Source organism: Malus domestica, chromosome 16 (assembly GCF_042453785.1).
Source record: "Malus domestica chromosome 16, GDT2T_hap1".
Classification (NCBI taxonomy): Eukaryota; Viridiplantae; Streptophyta; class Magnoliopsida; order Rosales; family Rosaceae; genus Malus; species Malus domestica.
In genome coordinates, this window is record NC_091676.1 from 31954578 (window position 1) to 31969680 (window position 15103).

Consider the following 15103-nt stretch of genomic DNA (forward strand, 5'->3'; position numbering starts at 1 on the left):
TCCAATGCAATATAGTCACTGGTTCCTCGTCATACGTCAAATCCGGATTAATCTCCAAAGGTTGTGGAGGAATTACATGTGAAGGATCTGAGACATAATGTCGAAGCATCGAGACATGAAACACATTATGTACCTTAGATAACTCCGGAGGCAATTCCAACCTTAGGTAACTTCACCAACCCTCTCGGTGATCTTATAAGGTCCTATGTACCTAGGACTTAATTTGCCTTTCTTTCCAAATCGCACCACACCTCTCCAAGGTGATAATTTCAAAAATACAAAATCACCCACATTATACATTCTATCAATGGCATGTCGATCCGCTAAGCTCTTCTGTCGATCCTAGGCCGCTTCCAGGTTAGACTTAATCACCTGAATATTCTGAGTAGTCTCATCCACAATCTCTGGGCCTTCTAAGACTCTTTCGCCAACGTCTGACCAACATAATGGTGTACGACAAGCTCTACCATAAAGTGCCTCAAATGGTGACATACCAATGCTCGAATGAAAACTATTATTATAGGAAAATTCCATCAAGTCTAGGTGGTCATGCCAAGAATCACCAAACTGTAACACTGAAGATCTCAACATATCCTCCAACGTCTAAATAGTCTCTCTGATTGACCATCGGTTTGAGGATGATAAGCAGTGCTGTAAAGCAGTTTCGTACCAAGAGCTTCCTGAAAAGCTACCCAAAACTTAGAAGTAAACCTTGGATCTCGATCAGAAATAATATTCACTGGAACTCCATGATACTTCACAATCTTCGTGATGAACAACTTAGCTAATTTATTCAGGGGATACTTTTCCCTCACTGGAATGAAGTGCGCTGACTTGGTAAGGCGATCCACAATTACCCAAACACCATCAAATCCATTTCGTGTACGAAGGAGCTTATGCATGAAATCCATAGTTATATTTTCCCATTTCCACTGAGGAACAGGAAGTGGTTGCATTCGCCCAAAAGGCTTCTTTCTTTCAGCTTTAACTTGCTGACAAACAATACACCTACTTACATATTCAGCAATTTCTCTCTTCATACCGACCAATAATAAAATGGTCGAATGGTATGGTACATCTTAGTTCCTCCTGGGTGGATCGCATAAGCTGAACAATGTGCTTCATCCAAAATTTCTTTCTTTAATGCCTCATTATTCGGCACATACATTCTGTTCTCCTTCATAAGCATGCCATCTGATTCTCGAATTCTGAGGTCTTCTTTTTCCTTTCATTTCTCAATTGAATCATTTCTTGAATTTCTTCATCAACCATCTGAGCTTCAAGTACACGATCAACCAAAACTGGCTTGACTTGGAAACTGGCAAAAAAAGCTTCTCTTCGATCTTCTAAGTCCAACTTTACTCCAGTAGCCCTCAGTTCTGCAAGAAGAGGGACATGGCAAGCATACAAAGCATAAAGGCGACCTTGAGGTTTCCTACTCAGTGCATCAGTTACTACGTTAGCGCGACCCGGATGATACTCAATAATGCAGTCATAATCACTTAGCAATTCCATCCACCTTCGTTGATGAAGATTAAGATCATGCTGAGTAAATAAATACTGAAGACTCTTATGATCTGTGAAGATCTTACACTTCTCACCATAAAGATAATGCCTCCAAATCTTCAAAGCAAAAACAATGGCTGCCAATTCAAGATCGTGAGTAGGATAATTCCTTTCATGAATCTTCAACTGTTGAGAGGCATAGGCGATCACTCTATTATGCTGCATCAAAACGCATCCTAAACCATTCAAAGAGGCATCACTGTAAATTTCAAAGTTACCACTATCATCAGGAAGTACCAATACTGGAGCATGAGTGAGACAATATTTCAATTGCTGGAAACTTTGCTCACAATTCTCATCCCACTCAAACTTAACATCCTTCCTGGTTAACTTCGTTAATGGCAAAGCAATCATAGAAAAATCTTGAACAAACCGTAGATAATAACCTGCTAGACCAAGAAAACTCCGTACCTCAGTGACGGTTCGCGGTTGTTCCCAATTTTCCACTGTTGCTATCTTTTGAGGATCTACTTGAATTCCTTGTGCCGACACTACATGCCCCAAAAATGCCACTTCATTTAACCAAAACTGACATTTACTGAACTTGGCATACAACTGGTGTTCCCTCAATTCTTTAATACCAAGTTAAGATGTCGAATATGATCTGCTTTAAACTTAGAGTATACCAGAATATCATCGATAAAAACAATAACAAATTTATCAAGATATTGTTGGAATACCTCATTCATTAACCTCATGAAAGCTGCAGGTGCATTAGTCAATCCAAATGGCATCACCAGAAATTCATAATGTCCGTAACGGGTCCTGAAAGCCGTCTTAGGTACATCTTCATCTTTAATCTTCAACTGATAATAACCAGATCTCAAATCAATCTTAGAGAACACACATGCACCTTTCAGCTGATCAAACAAGTCATCAATGCGAGGCAATGGATAACGGTTTTTAATTGTCACCCGATTCAATTGCCTATAATCGATGCATAATCTCAGGGTTCCATATTTCTTTCTCACAAATAATACCGGAGCTCCCCTAGGTGACCTACTAGGTTGAATGAAACCTTTATCAAGTAATTCTTGTAACTGAATTTTCAACTCTCTCAGTTCAGCTGGAGCCATTCTGTATGGAGTTAAAGATATAAGATCTGTACCTGGAAGCAAATCAATGGAAAATTCCACATCTCTGTCTGGCGGCAATCCCGGCAAATCATCTGGAAATACATCAGAATAGTGCCTGTCTACTCCAACTTCCTCTACATTGCTAGGAACAACATCATTTAACACCACATGTGCTAAGTATCCTTGACAACCCTTCGATAATAACTTCTTTGCTCTCATGGCAGAAATAACACCATGTCTCACCCCACTTCTTTCACCCACAAAAGTAACCTCTGGTAATCCAGGACGATAAAAGGTAACAGATTTCCCGTAACAATCAATATGGGCATGATTATAATGCAACCAATCTGCCCCTCGAATCACATAAAAATCCAAAATATCTAACGAGATAAGATTAGTTGGCATAACTACACCCTCTACCATCACTGGACATCCAAGATAGACACTATCAACATAACATTTATCCCCTATAGGCATGGCAAATTCTAAATCCAATCCTAGAGGCAAAGGGTGAGGTTGAGTCATTTGAGCAAACGTATGAGAAATCACAGAATGTGTCGCACCACAATCAATCAAAACTCTAGCAAAATGACCAAGAATATTTAACGTACCCATGATCAAATCTGGATGGTTCTGAGCATCTTGCAGTGATATGTGATTAACACGTCCCTGAGTTTGATCTCGTCCACCACGACCTCTGTTGCCTTGGTTACCTCGCCCCTGAGAAGTACGTCCCTGTCCTGACTGATTAGACTGCCTAGATGATCCTGCACCACTGGCAGCAACCTCTCCCTGTCGGGGCTGACCTCCCTGGTGCCACTGAGATCTACTAGCTGGCATGGAAGAATAAGAAGGAAAACCCCCAGGGTCTTGGGAATACCTACTACGAGAATAAGGATCTAGGGAATACTGATACTGTCCTGGAGCATAAGGAGCAACATCACCTTGGTAATGGTAAGCACCACCACGACCCGTCTAACCATAACTGCCTGAACCAAAGCTTTGCTGAGTCGGTGCTGGAGGTGGCATAACAGGCTGCTGAGGCCTTTGCTGACTCTAGGGACACTGTGCCGCTCGATGTCCCGTTTGTCCACAAGTGTAGCACGCCCCACTATTCCTCATACACTCTCCCTGATGTCTGAAGTTACAACGGCGGCACAACGGAGCACCAGATCCACCAGCACTACCAAAATCTCTCTGTCTCTGAAATCTAGCCCCGCCAGCAAATCTTCCACCTCTTCTCAGGCCTGTGACACTAAATACTCCACTGGAAGAACTTGAACTCGGTCCACTTTTCTTAAAATTCTGTGTCTTACGGGGTCCTTGAGTGGAGATACCCTTGCCCTTATCATCTTTCTTCTGACCATCATTCTTGTCCTCATCATCCTCACTGTCACTAGGAAGGTTGTTAGGATCCTCCATCCGAACCAAGATCTCGAAAAACTCATGATAATCATTGCAAGGAAGTGCAGTAGCAAAAGTTCGCCATTTCCTCTTAGTTCCCAACTTGAAACGGCGAAGCTTCTCTACCTGATTACCAGATGTATCAGGATCATAACGAGACAAGTCTGTAAACTTCCTGTAATACTCATGTGTTGACATATTCTTTTGCTTCAATCGAGTGAACTCCTACTTCTTGCGATCAATGTACTCCGGAGGGATAAATCTTTTCTTAAAATGTTCCTTGAATACTTCCCAATCAGCTGCCATCTCAGGGGACATAAACTGAGTTTGATTTTTCCACCAACCTGCAGGCTCTCGTCCCAAAAACCAAGTAGTGGTCTCAACCCATCTATTAGCAGGAAAATTTCCTTGACTCTGCATCACCTGAAAAGTCATCTCAATACGGTCTAGCCATTTTTCTGCCCCTTCATGACCTTCATTACCCATAAAATGATCCAATTTCAAATTATACATAGTCTCCAGGGGTATCATCTGAGGAGAAGGAGGAAGGCGGATTGCATTCTGAAAGGCCTGGGCCATCGCTTCCCCTAGTTGAGTTATATCAGGGAAATTAGGTTCAGAAGCACGGCGTGACTCTCTACGAGGCGGCATAATTCTGACAGAAAACATTAAAAGATCATTAGAGCATTAACAATTATACAAGACTGCAACCTAGGCTTTGATACCAAACTGACACACCCCGACCCAGAAATCAGGGCTTGCTGGCCGTCACGTGAGTGTGATGTAACCAAAAGTGCGATACAGAAGCAAAGGATATAATAAATACGAAGGAATAAAAAACCAACTACTAACAGTAAAAACCAACTAGTGTGCTAGAGTGAGTTATATAATAAAACACACAATTTAGAGCTTAGGTACTAGGTGCAGTCAAGTAAGACTATAATTAAATTACAACACCCGCAGGTGAGTCCTACATGCAGGGTGTCTGTCAGAACGCCGAAGAGAACCTCATGAGCCACCAACTGCTAGCTAGAACCTGGAGGGGCGCAAAAACAAAATTGAGTGGGTCAGTAAAACCAAAGCTTTCCAAAACATTACATTTAAAATGTCTCTAACCCCTCACTGTAAAACCTGTATACTTTCCCAGAAAAATAGTATATAAACATATATATATCATCAAAAACTCAACTCACAATCCTTCACCGCTTTTCAGAAAGAAGATTCCACGCCATGCCAAAATATAATATGAATGCATAAATATAAATCAGGTGAAATAATAAATCAACCGGAGACCCTACAATGGTCCTGTACGGCTGATTCTATAGTTTAATATCCCATCCAGTCAGAGTCACCCACTGTGACCTGTACGGCTCTGCCGAAGTCACAAATTGCGACTTGTACGACACTACACTGCACATAAGTCGGAACTACCTATAGTAGTCTGTACGACTATGATGGTGAAATAATACGCTATAGTGCTTCTCTCATCAATCATCTGCGCGTGTAATCTAAGGTCACCTACTAGTCGGAACCACCTCTAGTGGTTTGTACGACTAGCATGTCGGAACCCTCTCGGGGTCTGTACAACATGCACCTACTTGGATCCAAGGTGAGCGTGCGGTGCGGTGAATAATATAAGCACTAACACCAAGGGTGCAGATTATGAGTTCTCAACACCATTCACATTATCGATGATTCACATGATTAACATAAAACTCACCTGATACTCACTTGTGAATCCACAGCACCAATTCACAGATATATATATGCATTAATATCAATTCATAATATTCATAATATGCATGCATGGCAATTGAAAACGTACTTTCATATAAATTCAATTTCTGGGAAAATTAATAGTATATAGGTATATACGAAAACAAAACTGCCCATTCACTGGTAAGTCGATGGGTCGTAGCCCTCGTGACGTCCCTGGATGCGCTCGTCCTCGGGATAGGTGTCACCTATATGCGAAACAACTATAAAAACGTTAATTAATGCACATAACCGACAATTCGAAATAACTTCTCATACGGTGCTCAATTTGGGTATATGAATATACCACATCGACCTACTCGACGTCACGAACGTCGAGAAATTTTTAGAATTTTTTTTTGACGTGGCACGCGCCCCCACGCACCAGGGAAGGCACGGGTACACGCACCCCCCACGCGCATCTTCTTCCTTGGTTCGCCGAACTGTGTTTTCCGGTGGTCGGAAAACTGGGGATTTTTCAATCCCCTTGTTCTCCCTCATTTCTCAACCGTTTTCTTCGTATTTTATATCAATTTGAAGCCCTCAACATGTAGAATCACGATAGACTAGTTTCAAGGTCTAAAATCCACTAGATTTTACCTGAGAAAGCTCGATAATCCGACCAAATTTGAAAAACTCCGTTGTCAGTCCTCCGACGTCCAAATTCTACCAACGAAGTACCCCGAAGCTCGTGAGGATCTCCTTAAGTTCACTATGAGCTTTAAATTCCCTGAAATGCAAGATTTTATGTGTGCATGGACAGTGCACATTTTCGGGTTAGGGTTTCACGACGATTCTGTGGGTTTTAACTTCCACAAATCACATATACGAACTCACAAGCTTACTAGGAGTTCAAATCTTACCTTAGAACCTTTGATCCGTGAAGAAATGGGAGGTTCCTAGCTTGTCCGTACAATTCGAGAGGGAGAGAGAGAGAGAGAAAGCCGTGATGGAGGAGAGAGAGAGACACGGGGGAGGGAGAGAGGGAAGGAAGTGTGTGGTCCATCACAACCCCTCACCATCCATTTCTTTTTCCTAACTCCCTAACCACATAAATTACAAACCAACATTTTAATCCCACTTAATAATTTTATAAAAACTTATGAAATAAATGTATTTAGTCCAAAAGATATGTCACACATACACATACCTTAATACCCGTCAAGGGTAATTTCGTCATTTTACGTCCCCGATATATAAAATCCCAGAACGGGCTGTGACAGCCATCACAGCCAATCTCCTTTTCTTTGTCTCTTAAGCCTTTTGCTAACAAAAAAGGATTTTTCCTAAAAAATGGCAACTGGGAGTAACCTAACATAGCAAAAGTAAACCCCAGAAGATGAATAAGAACGGAAAAGGTATGACTGGGTTGGCCTCCTATGAAATTGGGTAGTATGGAAAGCAAAAGCAGGCTTAAATAATTACAGATGTCGTTGAATAATTAAAATAATAACAAATATGAAATTTTACCTCATGTGAAGCTTTCGAGATATTGATATTGTGTTCCATTCGTTAATTTTTTTTTCTCAATCAACGTCTTTATAGTTTCAATAGTTAGAATTGTATTCAATAATGGAGTGGAGGGTGAGATGGGTTTCCCTGACCTGAATCAGGGAATGTTGGCCGTCACGTGAGGGTGACGTAGCCATGTGCACAGTGTAGAAGCAATAATGATAATAAAGAATATGAATAAATGAAAACCAACTCATAAGAGTACTAGTTAAGACAAGTGCTAGAATATGTGTGAATACACAATCAGAGCGTAAGTAGCCTAACTTCAGTCCAGAAAACAAGTACTAATTAAATGACACCCAAAGATGCCCTACATTTGTGATAGTCTGTCAGTACCTCCAATCAATCTTCATGAGCCATCAACAAACAAGCTTATCTAAAACCTGGAGGGGCGCAAAACAAAAAGTGTGAGTGGGCAAAAACAAAGCTTTTCAAAACCATTTCATTTATCAAATGCTCTAACCCCTCGTTGTAAAACATGTATAACTTTCCCAGAAATGGAATATATATATATATATATATATATATATAAATTTCAATTCATGCTTCACATATCCATATTCATAAGTATGTCATGCTAAAATATAAAACAGAATAAGTAACTCAAGTGAAAATAAATTCATAGAAAATAACATATTAGCCAGAACCCCTGCAGAGGTCTGTACGGCTGAATTCATAGCTCATTAGTCAATCTAGCCGGAGTCACCACAAGTGACCTATACGGCACTACACTGCACACGAGTCAGAACCACTGTAAAGGTCTGTACGGCAATACTGGGTGTAATATAGTTATGCTCAATGCTACGCTCTCATGATAGCTGTGCGATAAATCACTAATCACCTACGAGTCGTAACCACCTATGATGGTTTGTATGACAAGACTGTGCACCTAAATTGGATTCAATGTGAGCATATGGTGCGGGAGGTGACATTATACAGGCCTGTGCCATATCTCTAGCTAAATCACTAACACCGGGGTGCAGGTTTATGAGCTCAATGTTCAATGTTTCTCAATTAATCATAACCGTTATTCACATTCACAATTCATAAACTCACTTGGGGCTTACCTGAGCATCCACAACATCACAATTATATATATATATATATATATATATATATATATATATGCAAACATCATAGCATATTCTAAATGTAAAACATTTGGCATGGCAATTTAAATCATAACTCATTTAAATGCATTTTCTGGGAAAGATACCAAGCATATACATATTTACTTAAAACCAAAAGCCCACTCACTGGTATGTTGAAGGGTCGTAGCCCCTAAGCCACCCTTGACTGCGCTCGTCCTCGGGATAGGTCTCACCTATATGCGAAATAACTGAATAAACATTATTTAAAGCACATAGACAAAACTAGTTAATAACTTCTCATACATTGCTCAAATGGGATGTTTGAATATACCAATGTGATCAACATAATCTCACGAACATTCCCATATTTTTAGAAAAATTATCCGACCACCCACGCACCGCTCATGCGGAGGCACGTGCCAGGCACACTGACGGTAACCTTAACGACATTAGGGAATATTCCGTTAAATAATAGCATATACCGTTAAAACTAACCTGACGCCGTTAGAATATTCTGTCAAAGTTGATGGAATATTCGCTCATCTTCTTCCTTCGACTCCGGTAATTGTTGCCGTCGCCGGAAAACTGGAAATTCGAAAAACCTTGATATTTCAGTCATTTCTTAACCGAATTACCTCAAATTTGTCCTAAAATGAAGCTTCTAACTAGAAGAACAAAACCTTACCAATTTCAAGGCTTGAAATCCACAGAATCTCGATGGAGAAAACTCGATAATCATGCTAAAACTTACAACTCGTCAAACTCGACTTCCCGACGTCCAAATTACTTGGTTTTTCTTCTCTAAGCTTCGTAAGGACGTTATAAAGCTTCCTACAAGCTTAAAATCTCTTGACACATCCACAATTACGACCACATGAACAGTACCTCAAAACTAGGATATTGGTTCCTCAGGTTTTCGAAGTTTTCAAGTCCTAAAACTGATACGAATGGACTTAGGAGCCTGTAGGGAACAAGAATATTACATTTTCAACGTCGATCCATGAAGAAACAGGTTGGTTTGAAGATGGTCCGTACAATGGTACGGACGATGGCAGAAATTCGAGAGAAGGAGGAAAGATGGAGGGTTAATGGGTTGTGTTTTTGTGTGTATGGATGTGTGTGGTCCTAATTGGCTACCAAACAACACAAACAAATTCCTTTAGCTCCAAATACTTAGGAATAAAAAGGATTGGTCCAAAATATTTAGAACTTAGCATATTGGTCCACTACCCAAGTCTAAACCACACAACACAACTCAAAACGTCCAAGGCATTTAAGTAAATTCATGTCATCGAGGGTAAAATAATAAACATATTCGGGACGGGCTGTGACAATCTACCCACCTTAAAAATTTTGTCCTTGAAATTCAAACACAACAATACATCCACTAATAACCATAAAACAATCGTGGATACATCTCTCTCATCCGGTCCTCTGTCTCCCAAGTAGCTTCTTTCATTGAATGATTTCTCCACAAAACTTTCACCAAATACACTGCCTTATTCCTCAGCTCCTTATCTTTCCAATCCAAAATAGTCACTAGCACCCCATCGTAGGTCAAATTCGGATTAATTTCCAATGGTTGAGGAGGTATCCCATGTGAAGGATTTGAGACATAATGACGAAGCATAGAGGCATGAAAAACATTGTGCACTCTTGATAACTCTGAAAGCAACTCAACTCTATAAGCAACCTCACCGACTCGCTCGGTGATCATATACGGTCCAATGTACCTAGGACTCAGCTTGCCTCGATTTCTTGCTTGAATTATTTCTTGGGTCTCTTCATCATTCATCTGAGCTTCAAGCACACGATCAATTAAAATTGGCCTTTACCTTTATCATCTTGCCTCTGGTTCCCATTCTTTTCTTCTTCATCTTCACTTTCACTGGGCATGTTTTCTAAGTCCTCAATCAGCAATAAAACCTCATAAAACTCCTGGTAAGTGGCACATGGAGTCGATGTCGCCATAGAATGCCATTTCTTCTTAGTACCCAACCTAAAACGACGGAGCATCTCAACTGGATTAGCAGCAACCTCCAGATGATAGTGAGACAAGTCAATGAATCTCATATAATACTTATTTGCCGTCATCTTCCCCTGCTTTAATTGAGTAAACTCTTTCTTTTTGCGATCAATATACTCAAGGGGAATAAACGTTTTCTGAAACAACTGTTTAAACACTTCCCAGTCCGCAATTTCCTTTGGGGTCAACTGATAAGACTCTTGTCTCCACCAGGACGCAGGTTCCGAACCCAAAAACCAGGTAGTCGTCTCGACCCACCTATAAGGAGGAAGATTCCCCTGACTCTGCATTACACGAAAAGTCTTCTCAATATGATTAATCCATTTCTCCGCTCCATGTGACGACCATCATGCCCTGATTCGGGTCGGGGTGTGTTAGTTTTGATAGTTGAAGAAAATAAATAATAGGTTAAAAGTAATTTGGGGTGTATTTAGAAATTTCGTGTTTTCTTTAAACCTCATAAGGTCGAAATGGTCATTGCATAGTAGGTCACATAAGTCACTTAATATTAAATTTTAATGTGGGGTGCATTCAACATTATGTGGTGTGCTAATAAAAAAAGCCATACTAAATTAGTATATGCACACAACATTGTCAAATAAATATTACTTTAATATTACTTTAATATTACTTTAAAACATAATAAGAGCCTACTAAAAAAATATTAGTACATTACTATAAAATACCAAATGTTCAAAGATATGAAAAATGAAGGGAGTTGCGTTTCAAGGTTGAGGAACCTTACACATTTATTTATATATGCTTTCACATTTTTTAGACTTGTACATTAATGATTATGAATTTTATTTATTTTGAACTCCCTTAAAAATACTATTCATGAGGGTTTGTATGGTTTTAAAAATTCAAACAATAATGTACCCATACTCAAATCGTAGAGGATGCAATCAGGAGTCTTTGTATATTTTTTCACATTTTTCGCACTTGTAAATTAATTATTATAATTTTCTTAATGTGTTTGGTATTTTTAAATTACTTGATACTTTTATTTTTAATGTGTTTTATAATTGTTTTTAATCTCACTCTTGCCTATACTATAGTATATTATAAAAATAAATATAGAAAATTCATTTTAATCTTTGGCAAAGATGACTTTTAGATTAAAATCATGAGTAAGATCAAAATCTAATTTTAATCCCTTGATACATTAATAACCTCATTTATTAATTATATTTTGATTTGTAATTATGTCTCTTTTTCTTCCTAATTTTTAATGTATTAATTTTATTTTGTTTTAATTTTAATTTTAATTTCATTTATTGACACACCCTGTCCCGAAGAAGGGCACGCTGGCCGTCACGTGAGAGTGACGTAACCATTTACACAGTTCGGAAGCTTTAAAGATACAATTACTAAGATGAAACACCCGAGGGTGAGTCCTACTTTTGTGCATTCTGTCAGAACACCTTTGGATTCCTTGTGGCCACCAAAGCTCAGCTATCTAGAACCTGGAGGGGCGCAAAACAAAGTTGAGTGGGTCAGTAAAACAAAGTTTTTCGAAAACATTTCATTTAAAACATTTCTAACCCCTCGCTGTAAAACCTGTATACTTTCCCAAAAAATAACATAATAGCATATACCTTAAAATATCTCAAATCATCAATCTTTATCAAAACCAAAAAGTATGCCATGTCATAATGTCAAAAACAGAATATGGATGCATCAATATAACAGGTGAAATAAGGAATCAACCGGAGACCTTGCAGTTGGTCCTGTACGGTTAATTCTATAGCTCAATATCCAATCCAACCGGAGTCACCACGGTGACCTGTACGGCGCTACTCTGCACATAAGTCGGAACTACCTGAAGTAGTCTGTACGATAAGAATGTTGTAATAATATGCTCTAGTGCTTCTCTCATCAATCATCTGTGCACATAATCTAAGGTCACCTACTAGTCGGAACCACCTCTAGTGGTCTGTACGACTAGCATGTCGGAACACTCTCATGGTCTGTACGACATGCACGTACTTGGATCCAAGGTGAGCGTGCGGTGCGGTGAATAATATCTAACACCAGGGGTGCAGGTTATGAGCTCTTAACACAATTCACATCATCAATGATTCACATGAATAACATAAAACTCACCTGATACTCACCTGTGCGTCCACAACACCAATTCACATATATATATATGCATCAATTATCAATTCATATATCTCATAATATGCATGCATGGCATTTTAAAACCTACTTTCATTTAAACTCAATTTCTGGAAAATCGATAGTATATAGGTATAAACAGAAATACTGCCCACTCACCTGGAGTTCGCCCAATAACTCCCTAGCACCACAAATCAAGGCGTCATGACGATCAGCGCCTAGAACAATAATCAAATCCAACCTCAGAAATCATATCGATAGAATATATAACTTATATAAAATACGTCACTACGTAGTTCGATCCGGAAGATCTGCAACTCAGATTTCAAATCCATATCTTCCAGAGGTCCACAATATACCTCTAGGACAACATCCTAAAATTTCATTACCATCCAACGGTCGGATCTCCGTCAATTTCCAAAACCAAGTGACGGTTAACATTCTATTTTATGAACTTACAACTCCAATTCCGAAAGATCCGTTAATCGGATTCCCAATCCGTAAGTTCCTATAATCCTAAAATATTACGTATTACAACGTATCAAAGTTTGGTGATGATCCAACGGTCGGATCGTCAATTCACATTTTCATCTAACCACGAATCGAAATGAACTTATGTTCAATTACTCAATTTACGTCCATCAATTATCAAAACTGAACCTAGAACCTTAAACACATGCTAAGAATGACATTGGCGGGCCATTGGCCACGCGCCGCCGCACGGGCCGCTGCGGGTGGCGGTTGGCCGGCCCGGCTCGCCGGAAAATCTAACTATTTCTAAAAATTCTAAACAAATACAGAATTGAAGATCTCAATGAGTAGAGTAAACTTTATACCTGAGGCCAATGCCAATTTGGCCTGGAAACACTTCAATTTCACCAAAATCCGTGCGGAACCCTAGAAATGGGTGTTTTCAATTCGACCTCCAAAACCACTCCGATGCTCCAACTAATGCTTGGGCTTTGTTCTAGGCCTCAAGAAAAGTGTATGGGTGGTGGCAATTGAAAGAAATTGCTTCGGGATTGGGTGAATTTGAACAAGAAAGTTGTGGCACCAGTGTGGGTGTTCTTTGCGAAATCACCACGAAATTCATTGATTTTTGGGTCAATTAGGATGCTAGGATATGTTGCAGGTGTTTGGGGTTGATGAGAGGTTGAAGAAGACCAGAAATTTGGACGGAAAACCGTCGGAAAATGGCCTTGCGGGAGCGGGTCGCCGCGCGGGTCAAATGGACCCAACCAATCCCCTGTTTTTCCTTCCTCATCCTTTCCCTCCTTTCCTTCTTCTGGTTGGCCAGTCAGCTTCCTCTCTCCTCTCCCCAATCGGCCTCTCCTCCTTCTTCTCCGATTGGGTAGCTTTGCCCAATCTGTCTTTTTTCTCTGTTTTCTTTTCCTCCCAAGGCCTTCTTCTTCTTCTTCTTACGCACTCACACCCACAAACCTTCTTCTCTCATCCCAGCCATCCATTTAATTCTTCATTAAATTTGGGCCGTCCATTATCATAAAAAAATTTCCAGATTTTACTAAATTATAATTCCTAAAATGCCCAAATTTCAAACGTTAATAAATTCTTCGATATAACTCCAAATCACGCATTGTCTACGCCCATGCGTCCGTAGCGACGAGTACTATGAGGATATGTCAAGAAAACAAATCTTAGATGGCACGACACAACGATTAACCTTGAATAATGCGCGTGCCTCAAAGGGCATTTTTGTAAAATCCTTTATTAAAACTTTATGGGCTGTCACATTTATCATAATATATTTTGTTGTAAACATTTAGATAAACTAATTTTTGTTATACAATATATTTCAATGTACTTTGTCTTCTTTATTTAGGTACATTAAATTCATTATAATACATTTCGGTGCATAGATTTGGGTACACACATTTCAGTACATACATTTCGATACAAACATTTAGGTACTTTAATTCAATATAATATATTTCAGTAGTAACATTTTGGTGCATACATTTCGGTACACACATTTAGGTACATTAATTTAATATAATACATTTCGGTGCATATATTTTGGTACATACATTTCAGTACTAACATTTAAATACATTAGTTCAATATAATACATTTCGGTACATACATTTATGTACATTAATACATTTATGTACATTAATTGAGTCTTTCATGTTTGAAGAATGTTAAATAAAATTAATAATTTAAAAAACTTTTTTTGGGTAAAAAAATAAATCAAAATTTGTATATTAATAAATTTAAAAATTTAATGGAAGACATTAAATAAAATGCACATTAATTATTTTGAATGAAGGACACATCAAGGGATTATAATCAATATGTAATTTACTAGCAAGTTTATTTTAAATTTCAATGTTCTTGAAGGATTATTGTCACAGCCCATCCTGAACTTTTATTATTGATGATGTAAAATGATGGAATTATCGTCGAACGTTAATTGATGTGTGTGAATTATTATTGGGTTAAATTGTTTTAGATTGGTGACCCAATTAGAACTAAGACTTTTCTTAGTTTTGATTGGTGGCTTTTGGACCACACACACACACACATACCCATCC

General features: G+C 38.9%; 1 long non-coding RNA gene across 2 annotated transcripts; it reads right to left on the reverse strand.

Moving 5' to 3' along the window:
- Positions 1-6707: 6707 nt before the first annotated feature.
- Positions 6708-13968, reverse strand: LOC139192819 (uncharacterized). 2 transcript variants are annotated; one of them, XR_011577242.1, is made up of 8 exons: positions 13388-13968; positions 12711-12769; positions 11832-11896; positions 9090-10714; positions 8900-8989; positions 8571-8637; positions 6952-7696; positions 6708-6844 (listed from the first exon to the last, which is right to left on the reverse strand). It is a non-coding gene; the product is annotated as an uncharacterized lncRNA (long non-coding RNA). The 2 variants fall into 2 exon arrangements; XR_011577241.1 differs by having other exon boundaries at positions 9090-10784.
- Positions 13969-15103: the final 1135 nt, after the last annotated feature.